This window comes from Ambystoma mexicanum, chromosome 6p, assembly GCF_040938575.1.
Source record: "Ambystoma mexicanum isolate Mex_15411 chromosome 6p, UKY_AmexF1_1, whole genome shotgun sequence".
Lineage (NCBI taxonomy): Eukaryota > Metazoa > Chordata > Amphibia > Caudata > Ambystomatidae > Ambystoma > Ambystoma mexicanum.
Genome location: NC_090935.1, coordinates 539,866,450 through 539,890,127, shown reverse-complemented (window position 1 = coordinate 539,890,127; position 23,678 = coordinate 539,866,450). Strand labels below are relative to the sequence as shown.

Below are 23,678 nucleotides of genomic sequence, written 5' to 3'. Positions count from 1 at the left end.
ACACTCTCAGTACTGATCCTCCTGGACCTGTTGGCAACCTCTGATATTGTGGACCACTCCATCCTGCTGAACAGACCTCAGAATAATATTAGTAGGCAGGCAATGTCCTGTTTTGGATAGATTCTGACCTGAGTGACTGCTCTACTTCAATCACGTTGGGTGATTTCACATCGACCCTCGCAGCTCTGAAGATGGAGATACTGTAAAAATCAAACCAATCTCCATTTCTTTTAATTGCGCAATCAAACCACTGGCCACTCTCATCAAGCCTCCCATCTGTACTCGGATGACATGCAAAAAGTTTTCAACCAACCCAAGACAAAAACAGATGAAAGTGACGTCAACCAGTGAACACTGGATCTCTTTAAAAAACCAGTGACTAACCAGTGAATTAACCAGTGACCAGGAGCTACCACTGGGGAACGGGGAGTATCTACATAGTGCTCCACAAATCTAACTTCCACATACGATGGAAACGTATGATTTTGTGCATGTATTATTGCCCTTTAGGCTTTAAATGTTGTATAGAGGTGTCTGAATGTATACTTATAGATTGTTCCAAATTAACAGAGTTGAATTCACATAGGTGTGTTTGTTCTGCATCGTTTGGCCTGGTGATCTAAAAGTAGCTCCTGGTTGCTGTTGGTGTAGAGCTAACCAGGATCTGCTAGGCTACAAGCAGGAGCTAAATAGCTCCCAGCTCCCCTCACTTTCGAATCCTGTTATTGTAATGACTGTCATACTATCATGCTTATTATGCTTCAAGTGTAAAACCAAATGGCACTTTTTGAAGTAATAATCCGAGGTAAACTCTGCCATTGTTCTTCTTCCTAATTCAACTATTGTCATGATTGTATTTTTGGGAGATGAATTAAGATGGCACTCTTTCAGTTTAATGTAACCAATACCATGTTTCTTATGTTAAGCAATTTCCTAACTAGTATAACAACATGTATTTCTAATTTGTTTATTCATTTCTGTGTGTAGGGAGGTGGTTGATGTCCCTAGAAGCCACATTTGGGCACTTTCAACTCTATTTGGATGGTACATTTGAAGTACTTCCTGTTTTGCAGGTAATGTTCTGTATGTGTTGGATTGGTAACTTAATTCCTTTTCCATGTATAAAGTTTTGAGATCAAACAATCAAAGCCAGACTGGATCTCGCTCTACCCCTTCAGGAACATTATTCATGCCCTGAATTGCTGTATCTGACACGTGGGTCATATGTTCTTGTGTACCACTGAAAACACTATATGGCAAAAACAATCTGTTCTCCCATAATATAATTCAGACACTCATTCACTATAAGGCATCATTACATTTAGGGCCGGATTCACAGAACGTTTTCCTATGGGATTGCGCCATTATAAAATGCTTCCATGAATCAGGCCCTAAATGTCACACATCTCAATGTTAAAACATGGGCACTGATAATGTTCTGCTATAAGACAATGGCCCTCATTACGACCCTGGCGGAATTCGCGGTGCAAAATGCACCGCGGAGCATGGCGGAAAGCCGCCGATAGCGCCATGGGGGTTGGCGGATTTACCACCCCATGCCGACCTTGGCGGAGCGGTAAATCCCCAATCCCCATTTTACCCTTCCCCATTCCCATTCTTGCCCCATAGGGTATAATGGGAGTGGGGAAGGAGTTAATTACGCCGCCGTAAAGTACGGCGGCGTAATTAACAACGAGGTCCCTTAGCGCCATGGTTTTCTCCGCCCGGTAAAACCAGGCGGAGAAAACCTCCATGGCGCTAAGGGAACTCGTAGTACGGCGGACGGGTCCGCCGCGATTACCGCTGGCGGTATCCCACTCCGCCAGGGTCGTAATGAGGGCCAATGTAGTGATTTATTCACAATCACTTGTCATTGCATCCTACAGCTCCAAGTTGTCACACACAGGCAAAGTACTCACACAATAGAAACATTGTTACAGAGCTGACACATTCAAGTAATGAAATATTGTCAGGCATTTCCTACAGTACTGGTCATGGATGTTTGTAAAATTTGTCACGTGGTGGACCTTTTCATGCAATACAATACCCTCTGTCTTGGTGCGACATCTCCCATACATTTCATTTGCTTTTCTACATTTCTGATAAACATAAAAGCAAACTAACTGCACCTCTCCCCGGTGTGCGCAAGACACAAATGTCACTGCCCAGGTGCAACATTTTCACCACACCTAATATGTCACACCATCTGCTGTCCCTCAGGGCAGGCACTCAATGGCGTCCCTGAGATGGTGCTATGGGCCTCATCAGGGGCTGGGCAAAGCAGTAAAAATGCGGCAGTAAGGCTATTATCGCAATATTACTGCTCCGCCCAATCCTGAGTTTGGGCGGAGAGTTGAAGATAATAGTTTCGAAAAGCCCAATAGAGTCCTATGGACTCCATATAAATTGGGATTAACAGCGCCACCCCAAACCGAGATCCAGCGCAAATTGCGCCAGAACGAGTTGCGGTTACGCTAATAGCATTGGCCGGTATCCCGCGCATTTTCTGCCGGGATACCGCCCAACTCGTGATGAGGCCCATAGTCATCTATAGTATTATGCATACGCTTATATACGTTTGAACGTGCTTCATTACCACAGCATGAGTAGTATAGAGGATTGGGTACTAGCAATGAAATTGGGAGCAGCGCTGAGAGTTTGGTTAGAATCTCTCAGTGAAAGATTTATTTGGTGATCAGAAGAAAATAGTTCGGGCATGTGAGCTGGTTTTAAATCTCTCTGTTGGTGCAAAAGTATTTTACAAGGACTGTCGCTCAAAAGCGTCCTACAATTAAAACACACTGATTAATTGAATGTGCCCTATTCATTTTAGACAGATTGGCCAACTACAAAATAAAACAAAAGATACTAAATAAGGGTACTGTTAAAGGCATGTGCTAAAATGGAGGAGTAAAGTGATCGCCTGCTCAGCTGCTGTTATGCAAGGTTCTCGTTGCACATCAATGGGTTGCTAGGAAAAGAGTCTTTCTTTGGTTAGCCCACACTTAAGCCTGCCTCTCACAACGTACAAAATAATGTGATACAACAAATAGAAACAATTGACAACAATAAAAGGAAAACGGAAACAAAAAAACCCCACAGATTGATTATCTGGAGGGCACGACTGCAGAGGAATATACCCTTGGCTACGAAAGCCAGTAGCTACCAAAGCCGAGGGCTCATGCTATCAATTTACTTGTATCACTAGTCATAATAAAATAATAATGTACAATTATAGGTGCTCACTGGATGGGTTCCACATGACATTTTACATCTTAACCAAAATGCAGCCATCCAGTAAAAACCCCAGCAACCATCAGGAATGCCACCAGGAGCTTGTAGCACGTGAGCTCATGCCAGCAGTAGGAGGTTCCCAGCCACAGCACTGGCAGTGCAGATGATCGAAGACTCGGCCATGTGCTGCCTTTGCATCTCTCCCTGTAGGTTTGCAAGAATGGCCCACAACAGTCCTAAACTTGAACATTGGCACACTATAACATTTAACCAAGGACCCCAGCCAGCAGCTGGTGAGTGCAAAGACAGACAGAACATCAGGAAATTGAGAGTCTCCCTTTATAGGTATCAGCAGATATGATACGCTCCATACACCAACAGTTATGGTGCATTATAGTGGTGTTTCCACTTGGGGAGAAAGCATTCCTTGTGATGGCTATGGAGCCTTTTTTATATGCCGGCGCCCATCCGGAAACGAGGCCTTTATTACTGGCGTGTGGTGGCTTTTATTAAGGTAAATCAAGAGGATGATGAGCAAAGCTTCCCACTCCTAGACATTTAAATGCAGGGGACACAATGTGGGGAAGGGGAAACATGAGCAGCTGATAACTACATTAAGCGAAAGTGTCTATGTACGTGTTTTCCATTGCAGTGCCCTAAGACTACATGCCCCATAATGCATTTTATGTAGCAATGAAAGCACATGTTTACGGTGTACCATTAAAATACTTTGAAACTGTAATCATTAAAGTGGCATGATGTTGTGATGAAGCCCACATTTAAATTTAGACAACAGCGAGTGCCATACAAGCAAAGGCAAGGTCGAATGGGCAGCAAAAGATGGCGAATCAGAAAATGGGAAGTATTCCTCAGACAAGCGACAGGAAGCAGGAAGTAAGGGTTATTTGGGTGATGAGCAGTGGAAGTGGAGGTGGACCGAGAGACCGGCGGGAGGATGGAGGGAGCAGCGGTTTGTGGAGGAGGTTTGTGGAGAATGCGAGTATTGGCTTGGGAGAGACAGTGGCTCTGCAGTGTGAATATGCTTGTTTGTGTGGTTAGTGAGTAGAGAGTATATTGTAAAGAGTGACTGTGAAATGTATGGTACTGGATAAAAGGAGGGTGGTTTAGTACTAGTTAGAGTAGGGGAGTAGAAGTGGGAGGAGGGGAGTAGCCACGGGAGGAGGAGCGTAATAGTGGGAGGAGGAAAGTAGTGGTTGGAGGAGGAGAATAGTGGTGAAAGGAGGAGAGAAGTAGTGGAGGGAGGGAAGACGTGGGAGGAAGTAGTGGATGGAGGAAAGTAGTGGTGAAAGCAGGAGCAGAAGTGGAATTGGAGGAGAGGAAACATCAAAGGATAGAGACGAGAGCCAGGAGGAGTGAAAGATCGGAGAGACAGCAGAGCGGTAGGAAGAGCAAGATGAGGGATCTATTGGTGAGAGTAAAAATGCAGAGGTGAGCTAGAGTGTTACAGAACCAGCCTGAGTCAGACAGAAAAAGTGCAGGGCACAAATCCCAAACCCCATTAGAATACTAACAACTGGAGAGAGTAGGGGCAGCTAGTAACTTCTCGAGGGAGTGTAGACAGCTGGCGTCTTAAGGAGACATCTCTAGCATAGAAAAGTAGTAGTGTTACAGATCAGTAGCACTAACCGGGGATACAGGTGCCTGGGTATGGGAGGAGACGTCATCAGAGATGAGAGAGAGGAATGGCCCTAGGGCCCACAAAGCCAACTTTAATTTAAACAAAAACTTGAACCGTCTCTGAGACTTGAAGTATTTTCTGTGTCATCTCTGACATCAAGAAACTAGCATTCACAGACCCTGCAAGGATTTAGTCTAAAAAGGCAGGGGTTGCTCACCAATTTTCGAGTAGTCTTTTTTGGGTGACCCAAGCCAACCCCAGAGGAAACCGTTCATGCCGTATATAGATCATAAACCCTGAAGATCTTTCCTAATCTCTTTGTAGATTGGGACATGCCCTCCACACCTCTACTCCATAATCCCCTTGGAAGGACCTCTCCTTGCAATTAGAGGAATACGGTACACTTGTGAAACATTTAATGTTTCTTTTGAGAACCAGGGATCCTTAGGCCGAATGATAATGCACCCTGCTCCCTGGGAAACAATGACAACGCACTCGTTATAGCTTCAGACATACTCTTGGACCTAGGATAAAAAGACATCTTGTCTGTTACCGGCTGCACCGGTGACCGCATCTATGATCAGATATCAGAGGTCAGCCTGTAGGGCAACCTATCTCTCGTCTCCTTTGTAAGTGAACGGTCCATCCTAGAGTCTTATGACAGGGTTATTGTTTTCTTTCTCTTTAGTAGAGCTGCCCAATGAGCTTGGCAGAGATCAGGAACTGGGGCTGATTTGAAATGGATGTGTTGTTGGATTGAGCATTCTACTCCCCTCCCCCATTTCTTTCACCTTAGGCTAAGGGATAGTGCAGGCCCTTTTATCTTCCCTACTCCTCATCTTATCAAGCTCCCTCTGAAGAACATGCTGCCTGGTCTCAGTGGCAGTCTGAAACTGAGGTTTATGGAGCTGCCTCAATGCCAGGTGTGTGAGGGTTCCGTTTGGGCATGTGATTGTGTGCGTGAGAACGGTTTGGGGTCTCCCGCAGACAATGGATTAGATTTCTGGGATAAAAGGTCACCTGACTCAGGCATGGGGCAGTGCCCCTATGGGCAAACATCTCAGCATGCCACAATGCACAAAGCACCTGAAGAAGTTAGAGTGAGGTTTGACATGTCTCCCACCCTGTCAACCAACATAGTAAGGAAAGTGAATCCATGCCTGTTGTTTATACAGGTTCATGTCTGCCAGGACCCTTAACACTTCACTTAGGCTCATGAGTGGAGGCCCTAGCGAGTACAGCTTCCTAATCTGCCATTCCATGTTCTGTGTAGCAGCCAGTGTTAATGTATCTAGTTGAGAGCGAGACACTCTAAATTAAAGACGGAGATAGAGACAGAAAAACAGAGAAAGAGAGTGAGAGAGAGAGAAAGAGAAAGAAAGACAAACAGAGACTGAGGGCGAAAGAGGTAGAGAGAGCGGTCTTGGCAGTGGCAAAGGTAGAAAGAGAAAATCAGAGATGCCTCCAGAGCTCAGCGATAGGAGTGTGGGGATTAGACCATGCTGTGCCTTGTTATAGCTTTTCATACATGGTACTGTATGTCTTTTGATGCTTTGTTGTGCCTTTTCATATCTTCCGCTACCATGCTATCTCTTGTTATATGTGCCTTCTTGATTGTGTGTGCCCCTAAATAAACCCCTCACCATTCTTAATTTCACCTTAGAATACACACATTGTCTAGCTACTTACACACCTCTAACCTGCAAACACTAACACCATTCTAATTATTCACATCTCCAACCAGCTTGTCACAGATGGCCCTCCGGCAACGCAGGCCTTGTTCCTAGCAGACAGAGCAGGATATCCACATCTGGGCTCCCTCTGGATGACCCTGCCGAATACCCTCACTACAATTCGAATAGAAACATACCAGTAAACAGCACACCGGTTCCTCTGGTCAGACCTAAGGAACATTTCAAGTTCCAGATGTACCTCTCCTTGCTACCACAGTCATTTTCCCTCCCCCTCAATTAAACGAAGCACAGAGCACTAAAAGGCCATCCACATTACGTTACATCGTAGTCTACTCCCTGTTCCCATGTTCTCCTCCTCCCTCCGTGCATACAGCTATGTTCTCACTTTAATATGAGCTGCACTATTTCTTTGGAGGATTAATATTTGATGAATGAATTTGTTTACACAATCCAGGACTTGCTGGTGAGGTCTAAGAGTGGTAAGAGATCACTGCATTCGAGCTGCAATCTATCAGTATCCCGGGGCAATTAACGCTATCTGTCTGCTTCCAGGCGGAGCAAGCTGCTAATTTTCAAATGCCCCCCACCGATCCCTGAAGTTGCATATTTTAAACTGGATCACACTTATGCTAGGAAAAGAAAAGCTAGGACTGACATTGCAAGGTATGCAGGGTATATAGTTTACAAGTGTTGCAATTAAATAGATGATTATCGTTGAAGCTACCTAAAGGAACAGGTAATCAACGAAACAGGGACAATGGCCAAACTAAGTCATTCACAATCCCAACAGTCTTGTTTTAATCAGGGTATTCACATAATATCAGTAATATTGTAAATATTGCTGCACATTTATTATGATCAAAGAAGCAAATACTGAGACTAGTTCCATGATAAAGATAAGCATAGCTAGGGAGTTTCATGCCAACTATTTGAACATTCGATTTCTGCTTTGAGAGGCAAAGGAGATACTTTCAGAATCCTATATCACAAACAGGTACTAGAATTTGTGAAACATAATTGCACACATTTGACATGATTTCCGGGCACCCCTCATTCAATACAAACAATGGCAGCAAGGAAAGTATATGGGTGGGACTTGGGATGAACTACATGATGATATAGCATATTACACCACAAAACAGCAACAGCAGTGGGTCATCACTCCACAGCCGACTGACACAAACTCTACCACCTCCCACCAATAGCTGGGGGACATCACCTTTTAGAACGCATGAAATGTGCGGACACGAGGTATGAACAATGCCAATCTTGGAAGCCTAAATAGCACATATGAGGGTTTCTCTTGAGTGCCATGAATGCTTTTTGGAACTTGCTCGATCGTATATAAAGATTCTGCGCACTTACCATTGTGAATTTAATAAGTGCAGCATTGTTCTGTTCTGTGTGAGCAATGGTGACCTTCCTAACATGGCAGCCCCAGCACAGCCCCTATTGCGAATCTTTTTCAGTGAGCACTGATATTTCATTTTCTGTATCAGACCTATTGCTCTGAAGATAACTAGCCAAGCCAGGATGCAAGCCATGCATGCTCCTCCCGCACCCGATGGGGTATGAAACGGAAGATTCTTTCTTTTTTCTTTCTTAAAGGCATGCCCAGCATGGCTGGTTTATTTTTTTTATTATTGCTTTTATTACCATTTGATGAAGAATAAGATTGGATTTTGAAACCTAATGCATTTTATTATCTGTGCACTTTATTTTCCATTAGTCCAATAAAAGGTGTCAAAAGCGTGATTTTCTTTTCGTGAAGATATCATTAAATATACATCACAAAGCATCCTTACACACATGCAGGACTGCACAAATAGATGGTGCCATGTAGATCATGGAGTAGGCACCGAGTTCCCATGCATTGCCTAACTTTCAGGAAAGGGGGAATACAATCCAGAGAATTTGCCAGCACCTGCCTTCAGACTGCCTTCCGACACCTCCCAGAAACTCTGCCATACATGGGGTATCAATGCAATGTGACAGGGCACACACAATGCCTTAGCAACTGACACAGCCACCGCACACCACATTGCAACCACGCCCACCGCATGCACAGCAATACTATGCTGACAAGTGTGGGCATGGGATAGTCTACAATAGTATGCTGATGTCTTTATGGTAGCTGGCATGCAATGTTACCTTACAACCCATGTGCAAAGTATACATGGGCCAAAGGCTCACCATCAATGAAATACACTATTCTAACCTGGTTGCACAAAGAGATGGCAGGTACTGTAGCTAAGTATGCTCATTCTCTGTAACAAGCGCCACGATGCCTCTGGGCTGATGTGCGCTCTACAAATATGAATAAATAAATAAATAAATACTGGATGGCAGCGCCCGGAAGCATTGCCGTGCCCAAACGCCATTTTAACTATAAAAAAAAAAACATTTAGCATCCCATCACGACTGACGCCACATCCCTCCACAAAGCCATATCCCAGAAACTGTATGCCAAACTCCCACAATCGCAACCGCAACACATGACCTGTGTACACGAACCTGACCATAAGAATCAGTCCAGATACCAAACAAACCCCACCCATGGTCTTGAGTTTTAAGGGACACTGTGCCCCCCCGAAACACCCAGACGCTTACCAGCAAAGAGTCTTGGTTATTCGAATCTGCATATAGCTCACTTTCTCCCTCGTCACTCTGCAGCAACTCACTTTTCAAATCAAGCCATTTCCCTAAGCTCTAAGGATGTGCTATACGAGACCTAATAACCTAATGTGGTCAGTGTCTGCAAATAGAGGACTAACAAACGAGTGGTAGATAAAGTTGCAAAGAAATCACCCCAGATGCCACCTCTGATCCTAGTAGATCAATAACCATCAACTAAGGATGCACGTGATGACCAATAGGAATTCACACAGAATTGTCCAATAAAATCCCAAAAAGGAAGGAAAGGTCCTAGATTAACATATAGTTACTTTGCAATCATGTTAAATCCAGCAAAGAAAAAGTTAAAAAACAAAAGCCCTCAGCACTAAAATGCGTCTTCCTCAATGAATATACTTAAAATCCTTTCAAGGCATCTATTAGTTCCAATCCCAAGGGGAGCTTGCATTTCAAGTATTCGTGTTTACAGAAGTGTACCCAAAAAGGTAGTGGAACTGAGACCCTGGCAGGGGATGGGGCAGGCAGGGGCATGGTACAACGCATGTGTCAAGTGGTTCCGACCAGAACATGTTGACAGCAAGTGGATGGAACTGGTACAAGAAGGAGCTCCTCCTTTGTTTGTTCCATTTCTTTCTCTGTCAGTCAACTAGAAGATGTGTCTAGTGCATTTGTGAAATCAATGCCTTTTTTCTCTAATCTTAACTCCGCTGGAACCCACACCGAACACAAACCTAAACAGATGCTGCTTCGACAGGGACCTGACACTAAAAATGCTTGCAGTGTCATGAATGGATTAGGTAAAATGTTCCAAAGCCTTGGTCCTGAGACCGACAGACTTTTATGTCCTCTGGTCTAGCAGAGTCTCCTGGGGATGAACACTCTGTGGTCCACCATAGACTTAAGCTTCCATACCGGGATCAACAGTGTGATACTCTCCTTAAGGTAGGCAAGAACAGACCCATTCATGCATCTGAAGTTGGTGAAGAGAATGTTAAACTCAATTCTTTACATTACTCGGAGTCAGAGGAAGTTCCTGTAAGATGCTTGGACATGATCACTTTCAATACGTCCAGAAACCAATCAGTTTTAAGCAACCCAGAGTCTCCAAAAAAGGTTAATTGAAGTACCACATAGAAGGGCGTTACAAGAGTCACTAAGACGGCTACTACAACTACACACTTTTCTATTAGCATTAAGGGAACAATCCCATGGAGCCAACTTGAACCAATATAGCTTCCCTTGTGACCGGCCTCGACCTTCATCAATTTTAACGTTTAAGCATTTAAGCGGAGATAACAACTTGACACGTTTTCCGAAAACAGGAGAGGTAGGGGTGTGAAGAGCGATTTCTCTTTATTGTGAGCAGGACCTCCTCCATCTTCCTCTGGCAAAGATGAACCAGCTACAGTCCATCCAGGCGGACATGTCATCCACGCTTTCTAAATATACGGCTAAAGAGGCTTCAGCTTAGCTGTAGTAACTGATATAGGGTAAAATAAAGCGGTACACTTGAACTTCAAAAATAACAATTTCAGAATGGTGACAAGGGTTGGAAAAAGTAGTGGGACTGTTAAAAGTAAAACATAAAAGTAGTGGAACTCATTTCTCAATAGTTCCCGCTCACTACGATCTCTCTTTAAGAGCATTCTCTAGGAGATCATCCACTCCTCTAACAGCTTTGGTTTCCAAGTAAGAAGAACATTTCTTTTAAAACATGATTTTCGTGCAATGTCACACAGATTTAGGGACCTGCTTTCAATATCCATGGAGCTAAGGCATGACCAGGTTACCAGAACTATCCAGATGTTCGTCTAGGGCGGCACGCGCATCACTTTCGACTAGAGAGAGGCTTTTCCGGCCCCCTGCTCCATCTATAGTAGGCCTGCTGTGGCCCGCCATGTACTGCTCTGCTAGAGGACATCTAAATTTGTGAGTTTCCCAAAACCAATGCAAAAATAATCTAAATGTCCTGCGATCTGCTCTACTTCACAATGGTTTCCTTCTGAACAAAACATTTTGCAAACCAATTTTCTCTGATCCCTTTTGGGATTTACAAATGAACCATTTTCAGTGAGTCTGTTTAAACAAATTATAAGCTTAGACTGAGCGGGTCTGAGGAAAACGTGGAAAAGAGCGAGGTGTACCTTTGAGGATCATTACATGTTCTTCTTAATTACTTCTCTGCTCGCTTCGCAAAACAACCCTAAACTCAGAATGTATTAATATAGGATTTCATGTGTGAGAAGAAAGGTTTCTGGTGTGGCTTTATTGATGCAGTAAATCACCCTCTGATGAGAACTATTGGTATTGAGAAAAGAAGTTTAGAAACTGGCAATGTGCGCATGTGCTGCTCTCCAGTAGCTCGGCGGCCATGTTACTTTTACGCTAGAAGGGTCCCTTTTCTACTATAAAATGGGGTGTAGATTGCTAGTGACCGGCAGCTGCAGGCTAACATTTGGGAGGGATCCCTGTCTTTGCACAGTGAGGTAAGTTACTTCTTTGTTAACCTTCTAGCATAATCTACCCGTTTTACAGGCTTTGTGAACTAAAATAAGAGAAAATACACACCATTTGGTTCTGTTTCATTATTACCACCAGAAAAGTACATATTGTATTTGTACAATGTATTTGTAGTAAACTGGTACCTTGGGTTGGTTGAGCATGTTATGGAAGAACAAGACAAATAGTTTGGAGTAAATGCGCTTCCTTTCCTCAAAACCTTGTTTTAATCAATTTCCGCATCCATGGTACAATTCCCACCTTTTCTCAACTGTAGGTTATTGTTACAATTTAGTGTGGATCGAACAAATCATATAAGACCAGCATTGACATAGCAAATAGTTCGTTCTTTTGTTTAGCAGTGCAGGCGGATCTAGGTCCCAAGACCACAAACATAAGACTAACTTTGCAGTAGGCTGCCTGCGAAGGCCGCCGTCACAAGGATGGTCTTATGCCTCCCCCTCGGCCATTTCAGTGGGTCCCGGCTGCTGCGTACCTGTACTAGCCCCCATGGCCTCTTCTGCCCCCTCTTAGGGCCACTTCCCTGAAGTCCGCTGTACTCTGCGTGGCGCAAAGTGATGCAGTCTTTTGTGCATGAGGCTTTAGTGTAAGCGATCTAAAGACCGTAATTGGTGCAGGCACTGGCTCTGCCGCTCTGGTGCTCGCTGCTGCTATCACATACAAACATACAACCACAGTGCTCAAATTGTAAAACAATAAGTGCCGGGTCTCAAATATTTTCTAACGTGCCCTTGACAGGTCAGGATGGGCAGCTCTCCATCCACTGTTGCCACCACCGACGGCTGCTCCCCATGCTGTCAACATATATGGGGTTAAAGCTGCAACTCCCACCCAGGGTCAGACTGGCCCATAGAATTGTCTCGTGCACCAATTAAAAAGTGTCCCACAGTTGCAAATGCCAATTCTTTCCTTCTGTAGCACTGTTTGAATAGTACCCAAGAGGGGGAGTTTTTTGATAAAATGTGATGCAAAATCTGCATTTTAAAGAATATTTATTGACCAACACTGGTCAAACATATTAGTCGCATAGTGAAGTAACCCATCAAACTGGCCCACATTGGCCAAAAAAGTGGTCCAATTTGACCACAAAAAGTGGCCCACACCAGCGTTCTGCAGTTTTGGTTCGCCCTCGGACCTATTGCCCTATTGGCCAGTCCGAGCATTCTCTCACCGGCTTATTGTGGTTGACAAATGTACTCACTACGGCAGAAGTGTGATTCACAAATGCCAATCAACATACAAATAAAATAACATACTTGTCGTGCCTTGAAATGAGACACTTAAGTATGTTCTCAGTTACAATCATCATTTACATTTTGCTCTGATTCTATAGGTGTTTATTATGTGCCTGGCAGTTAAAATAATAAAGTTGCCAAAACACCACATCATAATGAAACTGTGTCTGAGACAATAAGTGCCGGGGCTCGTAAATAAGTGCCAGGGCTCACACACCCACACAAATTAAGCACTGCAAACATCATTAACTCTGGTACTCACATTGTATAAAAAGGTATTTCTATTTCATAGCAGCGATTGACATCAAAAGCCAAGTCTTTCCTATCAAAAAAGCACATGCTTGCACTATTGGCAAGGTATTGTGAAGCTGGTTTGGAAAGTGAAAAAAATATCTCATCTGCAAGTCACCTCCAACTTCCTGTAGGTGCACACCCTCCCGCCTAAGGGAGTATGCACTAACCACCATGCACTGCTCTAAGAATCCTTATGCAGAGCACTACATTTCATGGAGAAAACTACACAGGACAAGGAAAGTTTGGGATGCCATACTTCATCCAGGCAATTTTCTCAGATCTCTTGATTGCTGTCCCCTGGCAAAACTAATAAAGGGTAGATGTTGGCCGGTCACATGACTCAATGTTAGTAACACACCAATAGCACAGTTGTGGAAGCAGGATGTCACATGAACAGCCATTTCCAGTATGTTATGAGGGTAGCCATTTTTGTTTGCTCTGGGAAGCGGCAAGGCCCACAAGGCATTGGGTTTAGAAGTGGCATGGTCTAAGAGGTAATATGGAGATGGAGTATAGAATGAGTATTATTGCACATGAGCAGATGAAGCAGGGATGTGTACTCTAGAGAGGATACGCAAGACTGTATGAAGAGAGGATGTGTAAGCGGTTCTCTCCCCAGATGAGGGAAATATGTGCAAGGCCATGAGAAGAGATAGGTCCAATGCAATAAACTGCTTTTTGTTAGAGGTGAAAAAGGTATACAAATAGGCCATTTTATTTGTTCTGGGGTTCATTTAGTCAGATGAGGATACTCCAACCGGTTGGATTCTTGCATTGCAATGACAATAAACTAACTCTGCAACTGGTTTAGGTAACTTTGATAAAATTAGTCCTGATACTAATCATTGGTAAAAGGGAAGCCCAGGGCCAGATAAAAGGTACTTCACTGACATGGAAAAATTGGGTCCCCTTAAAGATAAGAGCTAGTGATACATACTGGCCAATTGGTAGCGTTGTACTGATGGACCCTGTGACCCACTCAAAGCCTTCAATGTGTTAGCTCTTGGTGATGTGCTATAGAACTTTGAAGCATCTCTTGTGCTAGATGGGATTACCAATAAAGGTCTCAGACCAAATAACCGACAGACTCAAAGAATATGGCAAAGTACTACTTTATTCTCAATTTAATAAAGCAGGGCAAACTAGCAGACATCGGACTGATGCACGCACACTCATGCACACACTTGATTACACAGAGGTTTTGTATCCCAATATGCATCATCTATGATATCATCCTATGTGGCAAACCATTTAACCTATTGATGGGAGGGATTGGTTAGGGAAACATTTCTACTTATAGAGTATATATGGGCTAGTACTTCATTGGCTGTCTCTTATCTGTGAGGCATGCCTCGAACTACCTCTAAATACATATAATACTGATAATAGCTGACAAAATGGCAGCAGATTGGTCTACGCAACATTGTATAGCAGGTTTCCCCTTTCACCCACAGATTGGTTGGCATTCCCACCCAATCCTGGGCTCAGCTAGCAGTACGTAAGTGGAAGGAAACCTAGGTGTTTGAGTGACTTCAGTTTACTCCCCACTTTCCCAATTAGTCCATCATCTCCCATCAGTATGCCCATGACCATGAGCCAACGTTTCTCGTCTGTAGTTGACCTTGTAGCCTGCCCTCTGTTCTAGAACATTTGAGGGAGTGTAAGCACATCACTAGCTTAATGAATAGCCCTTGTTTTCGACTTCTGAATCACGTGTGAAGACACCACAAATGTCTCCATTTCAATCACATATTTACTGCTATTTGATTCAATTATGCTGGGTGTCATTGTTCCTCTTGGCCTCGATGATGTCCAATGGTGCAAGCTGACATCCATCCACGCAATATCTTCACACTCTCTCAGTGTGAGGATACATTCGATACAGTTGTCTGAGTGCATATCATCTTTCGTAGACTCAATGCGGTATAGGGACAACATATGGAGTCCCATACAGGGCTCTTCTCTTACTGTTCCAATATGATGATGGTGAGGGAGCAGGAGTTAGGGAAAATGAATCCACCTGTTCCTCTAAAGTGAGTTAATGACATTGGGGGTAGCGTGTACTGAGTAACAAGGATCTGTGGTTCAGGGAAGCTCATGCTATTACGATAGCTCCCTACTCGGCCCAGGGCTTTTATAATGGATCTGGTTTGTAGGAATCTAAGGGGCTCCTCACCACATTTTTCAGGGGGCGGTACATTTGTGTGGTGTGTCACTGGATCACATAGAGATCTATTGCCTTCTTACGCTTTAAGGAAGGCCTGGGATCGAAGTAAGATAGACACAAGTGACCACAGTTCAAGGGTGTTTATTGAACTTTAACAAGGGGGTGAAAAATGCCTACCTAAAACTAAATCTACAGATGGGAGCAAGCTACGTCCATCAAATAATAATAATGCAGTCCTAGTGGAGTAGTGATATGAAAGAGCTTGAGCCTACTTGGTTGAGTAGGAAGGTAGAGTCCACAAAATTCATTGTTTTTCATTCATTTTTTATTATTTGTTGACTTTCGTCTTTTTCTTGGTAAGTTGCTAAACTATCCTCTGTACAGTTAGTTGTCAAGAAATATTGACATTGATTAACATGTGGTGCCAGGTATATTGGTATTGATTAACATGAGGTGCCGACCAATATCATTAAAGGTCTTTATCATGGCTGGTTGGTGGGTGTCCTTGGGTAGGTGGGGGTTAGGGTGAACAGCAAACTGGTAGTGCCCAACAATGTCCTTGCTTGCTTGGAGAGTGGAGGTTTTGGAGTCAGGGCTCCTTAAGTCATTGCAGGTTGATACCTGATGTCTCAGTGTGCGACACTCGCCCATTTAGTCCTAGTGGAGTCTTGTCAAAATAAAAGGGCCTATTCTAAAAATACCTATTGCCAATCCTTACCGCTAATTTACAAATAGTGTGGGGAATGTTCATGCAAAAGAAAGAAGTGTTCAGAAAATGATAAGTCAGGATGTTCGGGGCATTGGCTTCCCTTCCTTGCGTTTTCAGCATGGGGCAAGGCGGTTGACTCGAGCCAAGCACACACTCTGGCTTCCTCGACACGAGGATACAGTTCCAATTCCAGCATCGGGGTCTTCTGTGCCCAAGTCTCTTTTCTCATCAAAGTCTCTAGCTTCAGAGGGTATCAGGTAATATTATCCCCATATATATGGTCACCGTAAATAATATCGCCGGGAAAGGTCGCAGCAATATTATATGGGTGACCATATATATGGGGACAGGGGCAAAAAAAAAAATGTTAAAAAAAAGAAAAAATAAATAAGTTTGGAGGTTGCGGGGGTGTCCCCCGCATGTTCCATGCAATAATGTTGCCACAAAAAACGGGCATTTTTCGGCGATATTTTTGCATGGCGAGATTTTTGTGATGACATTATTACATGGAACCCTTCAAAGGGCCTGATGTACAAAACACAAACAGAAAGTTATTTTCTTCATACAGTTATGTGATTCGGGTGCCTCACCCTGGATCCCCCTTAGCTGCGCTCAGATCCCTTTTCTATTACGGTGGATCCCCCTCTTCCAGGCTCACATTCCTTTTCCATTAAAGAGGATACCCCTCTTCCGGGCTCAGATCCCTTTATTTTAACGTTCCAAAAACATTCCTTTTCGGGTGACTCACGGTTCACTGCAGATCCCCCTCATCCGGGCTCATATCCCTTTTCCACTTTCAATTAGTCTCCCTCAGCAGGGCTCAGACCAATTGCAGTTCACTTTTTACTTATCGAAGATCTTCAAATGTGCACAGGGTTTTGCTTGACCCATTGCAGGACCACTTTGATACAAAGTCCCTTTTTTACAGTGCAGTTGCCATTTAGTTGGATACCTAACGGAGACCATTGAATGAGCAACCATGGGGCGCCAGACCACTCTGTACACGGTATCTTATTTGGCTTTTTCAAAGTAAATTGACTCCTTTAGTTTCCACTTGTTGGAGTCTCTCATTACATTTGCTTCAAACACTGTCCATTGTGGATTTTTTCATACAATGTTGCCGCTTGCGACTTTGGTTTAAACACAAGCTGATTCTGTCTCAGTTTCCTGACTCCCCTGTGCTGCTTTTACTGGCACAGCTTTCTTGCAGGAGCAAAGGACAGTTCCATGGCAGCAATCGCTCCTCCCGGCCTGGCCTGGGTTATCGACACGGGAATGCCCCGGATACCTTTGACACACAGTGTAGGATTGTTCAGCTTCAGTTCCCAGTCTTAGGCTTCTCACTTTCCAAGGCTCGTGAAAATAACGGTTTCTAGAGGTCAACGGTACTTCCTTCCTTGCAACCCTCTCTGGTCTTGTCGCCTTTATTCTTGTGCTAAACCACCATCTTGGAACTGCTGCTTCCTTGAGTGCTTTTCCTTGCTCAGAGTGTGCTTTCGTGCTGCGTATTTTATCCATGTGGGGAAGTGTGATGGGAGTCAGGTGTGTGTAATGATCAGTAATTGCCTGACCTTGCCTAAACATGGAGCCTCTATTTACATTTGCGCGTTAGAGCCTCTCATTACATTTGCTTCAAACACTGTTCTTTGTGGATTTCTTCATACAATATTGCCGCTTGCGACTTTGGTTTAAACACAAGCTGATTCTGTCTCAGTTTCCTGACTCCCCTGTGCTGCTTTTACTGGCACAGCTTTCTTGCATGAGCCAAGGACAGTACCACTGCAGCAATCGCTCCTCCCGGCCTGGCCTGGGTTATCGACACAGGAATGCCCCGGATACCTTTGACACACAGTGTAGGATTGTTCAGCTTCAGTTCCCGGTCTTAGGCTTCTCACTTTCCAAGGCTCGTGAAAATAACGGTTTCTAGAGGTCAACGGTACTTCCTTCCTTGCAACCTTCTCTGGTCTTGCCTCCTTTCTTCTTGTGCTAAACCACCACCTTGGAACTGCTGCTTCCTTGAGTGCTTTTCCTTGCTCAGAGTGTGCTTTCGTGCTGCGTATTTTATCCATGTGGGGAAGTGTGATGGGAGTCAGGTGTGTGTAATGATCTGTAATTGCCTGACCTTGCCTGAACATGGTGTTGGGACATGTCAGGTATACGGCTCTAGTGTTAGTCCGTTGTTGCTCACGATGAACTGTCCACGATAAAATGTTTGTGTAGGGAAAGGGGGGTTGAGCTTCTAGGTATCCTACCTGGTTGGATGGGGAAAGGTTATTACAGGGAAGGGATACCGCCTCTCACCCTTGGGTGTCCCACTTCCACTCCCTGAAGACCCCTCATCCAGGGGATCCTCCCGCACTGGTCCACCCCCAGGAACTGGTTCCAATAGCGATGGCCGTGTCTTGGCCACCTGGATGACAGAGTCCCGGCGAATAGTGGGTGAGACACCTTCACAATGCACTGTGATGCTCTTCCTGGCAGCAGCAGATAGGCCCTTGCTCTTTATTCCAGTAGTTCCCTGTTAGCCTAGAGAAGGGGTCTGCAACCCGTGGCTCACCAGATGTTTTGGACTACAACTCCCTAGATTCCTTAGCATTGACCGTGGTGCTGTAGTCCAAAACATCTGGAGAGCCAAAGGCTGCAGACCCCTGGCCTAGAGTCTGGAGGCCTTGAAATAAATCCCTTTACTCACACCAGTGAGCTACATCTGTGCATCATGCTCTGCAGGGGGGCCCTGCGTGCTGCAGCCTCCGGGAGCGTGACAATGTTCCGATTGACTGTCCGCTGCAGTATACTTTAAAGCACCTTAAAGCAGAGCGGTTCCACCCCAATACACTCCTCCTCACAGCAATCTCCATAAAACAAATACCCCCTCCGACTTCAGTGGGGCTCCTAAAAGGTTGCTCTGGAGAAACAGGTGTTCAGACTGCCTATTTAGCATTGGATCCCCGTTAGGGACACGCATAATTTGAAAGCAACACCTTTATCTGCAACACACTTTTCCTGGTGAGAAAACACATAACGTGCGACTTTAGGGAAAGAATGGAAGAGGCGTGATGAAAATAAAAGCATTTCATCTTTTAAACTCGACAGTGTGAAACAGAATAAAACAAAATCTGGGTCGTGAAGTGGAAGCCAAATGATATTCAGAGGGAGAGAAAGAAGACACGACGAGCAACAGATATATTCTGAGAATCGTAAACACAGTTTGCGCCGTGTTATCTTAAACATGAACCATGTTTTTGATCGAATCTAGACACGTATTTCAAGAGGGTTCCATCGTTTTCGACAATGCCCTTTTTCGTGCCCTATAAACCTGTTCAGTAAAAGAAGCATCGACACAACCAATAGGCATTAAATAATGTGTGGGCGTGCGTGCATCGTTTTCTTATATGTCAAGAATGTGGTCATTTGTGCAGCATGTGGGCATATGCGCAGTGTGAAGGGGTATGTGGATTTTGTGGGTGTATGTTGAATATGATTAGTGTATGTGCAGAATTAGTGTGCATTTGCAGTGCGAGCACGCGGCAGTGCGCGGCTCTATGTACATTCTGCGCATATATGTATACAGTGCTGTGTATCAACATTGCATATTGTGTGGCTGCATGTGTAGTGTATGGGTGCTCAGTGGTTGTGTGTACCACCGCAGCGCGAGGATACCATTTAACAAGTAGAGGGTGCAGTGAGGCAAATGGGCTCTGGGGTGAAACCGGAAGGGAGGAAGGAGAGTCACCAGCAGTGTTGGGGGTTGAGAGCTGGAAATGCTGCCTGCCCCAGGGATTTGGTACTGGGCTAGAACTACGGAGTCTCCTTCTCTTCTGCACCTAAACACTGCTTACACATCCTGTCAGAGGACTGGAAACCCCTTCTCCTTTCTGAATACGCAATAAACCCTCACTCCCAATGCACGGGGTTCAGTGGATCAGAAAAGCAGCTGTTCCCGCTCCGCTGGCCTTTACACAGTGGATACTGCAAGGCATAAAATAAGCGGTGTCGCATAGCAATCAGCAAATGAGCACTTGTATAGCAAAGTTAGCTACTTAAGTTGCCCTCTTCAATTAAAGCACAGCTCGCCCTACATTCCTCTGTCCTGTTTGCTCTCTTCAATCTCTTTTCCCTGTTCACTTCATGTGCTAGTGGAGAGAAAGTGCAGAAGTAAACATCTCCTTCGCTCCTAAGTGCCAAAGGCATGTGCGGGAGTGCTAGGCAAGCATTTCTTTTTCAAATAATTGCAAACCAGAAGTAACCAGGAAGATACATTTATTAAGCGTTCAATATCCTGTCTGGTAAAGACCACTATGTGTCAACTTTATATTTTTTTTAAAGACAATCATGCAATTCCATTGCTAAAATGTAAGTTGTTACATAATGCATAATTACAGTATTGATGGTGTAAAATACTGCATCATCTCCATGCTTTACTGTAAGGTTTATGTTAATGTTATCTAAATTTCATAGTGTCAACTATACTACTTTTTGTAGGGGAAGATGCATCAAATTGAAAAGTGAACACTTTGAAAATGTACATGATCAAATGCTTTTCATGGCAAACCTAGTTCTCTAACCTGCAGGTTGCATACATCTTGCAACCGGTGCTACCATGAGTGAAATCATACTCCCTGACATTCTATGACATTCTATATTATCACCCTGTTCCTTTATTCCAGGTACCGTTGAAAGTGAGATGACCACAAAACCACAATATTCCACGTAGTTTGCCCAGGTGTCTGCCAGCTACACAATCCACTCTGTTTAGTCTCTTTCTTACCTCTTATATAACGAATACACAAAGCAAACTAGATGCTTACACAAAGTATTGATCAATAGTTCCATCCAGTCTGTACATCTACAACTCTACTGCAATACCAAACACTTGAGTTGGCCTCTAGAGCTTGCTTTGCTTTTTGATTATGATTGTATTCTATATTACTACCTGCAGGAGGCAGCTGGCCAAACTATTTTCAGAGCCTTTTTATCTTATGTATTTTTGTCCATTCATGCAGCTAACCTACACTTTACAGAAACTCATCTATGGCTCGCAAAGTCTTTTTGCCCACTCGCATAGTCGAGTAGATTTTATGAAGGGTTACCAGTCATTTGGTCGAAAACCAAATGGTCGAATGACCATTTGATCGATGTAAAATGGTCGGAAAAAAAAGGTCGATTTTTTTTTTTTAATTTTTTTTTTTAGGGGGGGGGTTAACCCCACAACCCCCCTTTTTCTTTATTAAAAAATATTTTTTAAGCAACCAAACTAAAAAAAAATATATAAATAAAATAAATTCGACCTTTTTTTTTTCGACCATTTTGATTCGATCAAATGGTCATTCGACCATTTATTTTCGACCAAATGACCGGACACCTTTATGAAGAGGTTTGAAACTTTTATTTAACATTGACTTTGCACTGTGCATGGCTGGCCTCTGGGTGGCAGCAGTGTTCTAAACATAAAGTGGGTTTGTTGTGACATGCATCATTTTATAGAAATCCCATTTTAAATTTGTTGTCCTCCGTTGCTATGGGTAGAGTGCATTTCTCTTGGGTTGAATAGGTAATCTAAGTTACACAACCTGCAGGTCTAGCTGAAGTTTAAAGAATATGCAAGTCCTCCTCTGGCTAATGTCTTATTTCAGCGGTACGCAAAACAGCTGTATTGTTGCTCATTTCATGTCTTGGGTACAAATGACTTCTGGTGACATGGACAATATTAGTACAAAATTGCTAATCAAATGGGTGTGTTTGCTAATCAAAACAGATTTAATTAGCAAACTCTGCTAATCAATTTTTTAAAACTAACGTATGTCTTGTACTGTAAAGCAATTAGCAACTCATGACTAGAAAGCAATATATAGTCAGGCACCCGCTGAGGGCACAGACAAGCACCACCAGTTTCCAGAGCATGACATAGCAGAACATGAACAGCACACTTGGAAGTCAAAGAGGTGCAATTGATACAAGCCCCTTCTGCATGCCCCGAAGACAAAGAGAGCCACTGCTGCACCATTGCAGTGCATTTTTAGACCCACTGCATTCCTGGAAGGTGTAGACAGCCCCTTCATCACTCTTGGGGTACACAATAAATCAGGTCTACATCCTTGGAGGCACAGGGAGTCCCCTCTGGACTGGTGGGGAGACACCACAGCAAGCAATGTTTGCACCGTTGTGGGAAACTGGAGCCACCTTTGCAGCCCTGGGAGCACTGGAAGCACCATCTGTACATCTGAAGGGACACAAGAAGCACCCTCCACCCCCCCCCCCCAGGAGCACAGGAATCCCCATTAGCACTGCTACAGGGAACTTGAAATCTTCTCAGCCCGCTTGGGCCACACAAGGAGATATGCCTGCACTGCTGAAAGATGTAGCCACCCCCTGCTTCTCTACTCAAAAGCACTCAGCCCACTGAAAGGCATGGGAAATGCCATCATGGACCCTGCACGATACAAGAAAGACCTATGTACCGCAAGTTCAGATATAAAACAATAGAGGACACAAAGGGCCTGATTTCTAGAAACATTTTAATATGGGAAAGTCCTATTGAAAACATGATTGTAAATCGGCCCTAAAGAGCGACAGTAGGCAGGGGCGGGTGGGAAAGAGAGAGAGAATTGAGCAGCACCAAACTGCACCTGTATGGAGATTCCAGCAGAGTTTCCAGGCCACATTTGGCCTGACTGATTTTTTAATTGTGCTCCCTTGCATATTTTCTCAATCTCTGCATACAGCAAAATACAATAAAGAAGCAAAAAAAACGTAGCATCAGTTCTAGTCTCAGTAAAGATCAAGCTGATTGTTCCAGGTGCTGCCAGCAGGGTTATGTCCCAATGTCCATGGCAAATTCGTTCCATGTTTGCGTTTGAGGGATGGCCAAGTGGTCAGCCACTGCTTGACACTTCAGCAATAGATGAAGGAAATCAGCATTAGAGATGGTGCACTCAGTCTCCTCTTTTAGCTGCGATCTGGGCTGACCTACTGAAGGTACACACATTGACAGGGAGATGAGTGCTGAGTTCACTGTTTCTTGTCGTTAAAGACTTGCTAACCTTTGAGCACCTATTCATTTGCATGGAAGTTTCTAGACAAGAACACTTGGATTATTCAATTCTGTTGCTGGAGGGATAGATTTTGGTTCGACTGCAGAGATTACGGAACGTGTTAGAGAATGAAGTAGCTGCACACATCACTGCAAGGAAGGCCACCAGCTAGTCAAAGAGATCCGAAGGGGATCGCTTCCTGGAGTTGACAGATGCCAATTCTTATTCAATGTGGTGAAAATATTGTTGTGCCCCATTTCAGGATATATGAGTTGTTCCATGAGCAAGCACGATAACGAAAGAGTTATCTTTTCCTTCCTAACCGTGAGTATGGAGAACACTGCAGCAGCACACTCATGGGGAGACTTAAGCTCAGTGCAACAATTTTAGTTGAGGTATATAACATAGGGGTGAATAGTACATTTACTATTCAGCCGAATACAGAATAGTTGGCCTACATATTCGGCCTGAGTTGAATAGTGAGCCGAATCTTTTTTTTATACAAACATGTTCCAGAACAT

The 23,678-nt window shown here is 44.0% G+C and overlaps 1 protein-coding gene and 1 long non-coding RNA gene across 2 annotated transcripts in view; one reads left to right on the top strand and one right to left on the bottom strand.

The window, feature by feature from the left end:
- The window catches only part of RGS7BP (regulator of G protein signaling 7 binding protein), a 567,198-nt gene that overhangs the window by 117,816 nt on the left and 425,704 nt on the right, over positions 1-23,678 (bottom strand). The gene's annotated exons all lie outside the window — the stretch shown is intronic.
- LOC138511576 (uncharacterized) overlaps positions 1-23,678 on the top strand; it is a 132,145-nt gene that overhangs the window by 4,475 nt on the left and 103,992 nt on the right. The window contains exon 2 of the long non-coding RNA XR_011280633.1: positions 988-1,073. This is a non-coding gene — a long non-coding RNA (uncharacterized lncRNA). The remainder of the gene's footprint in view (positions 1-987; positions 1,074-23,678) is intronic.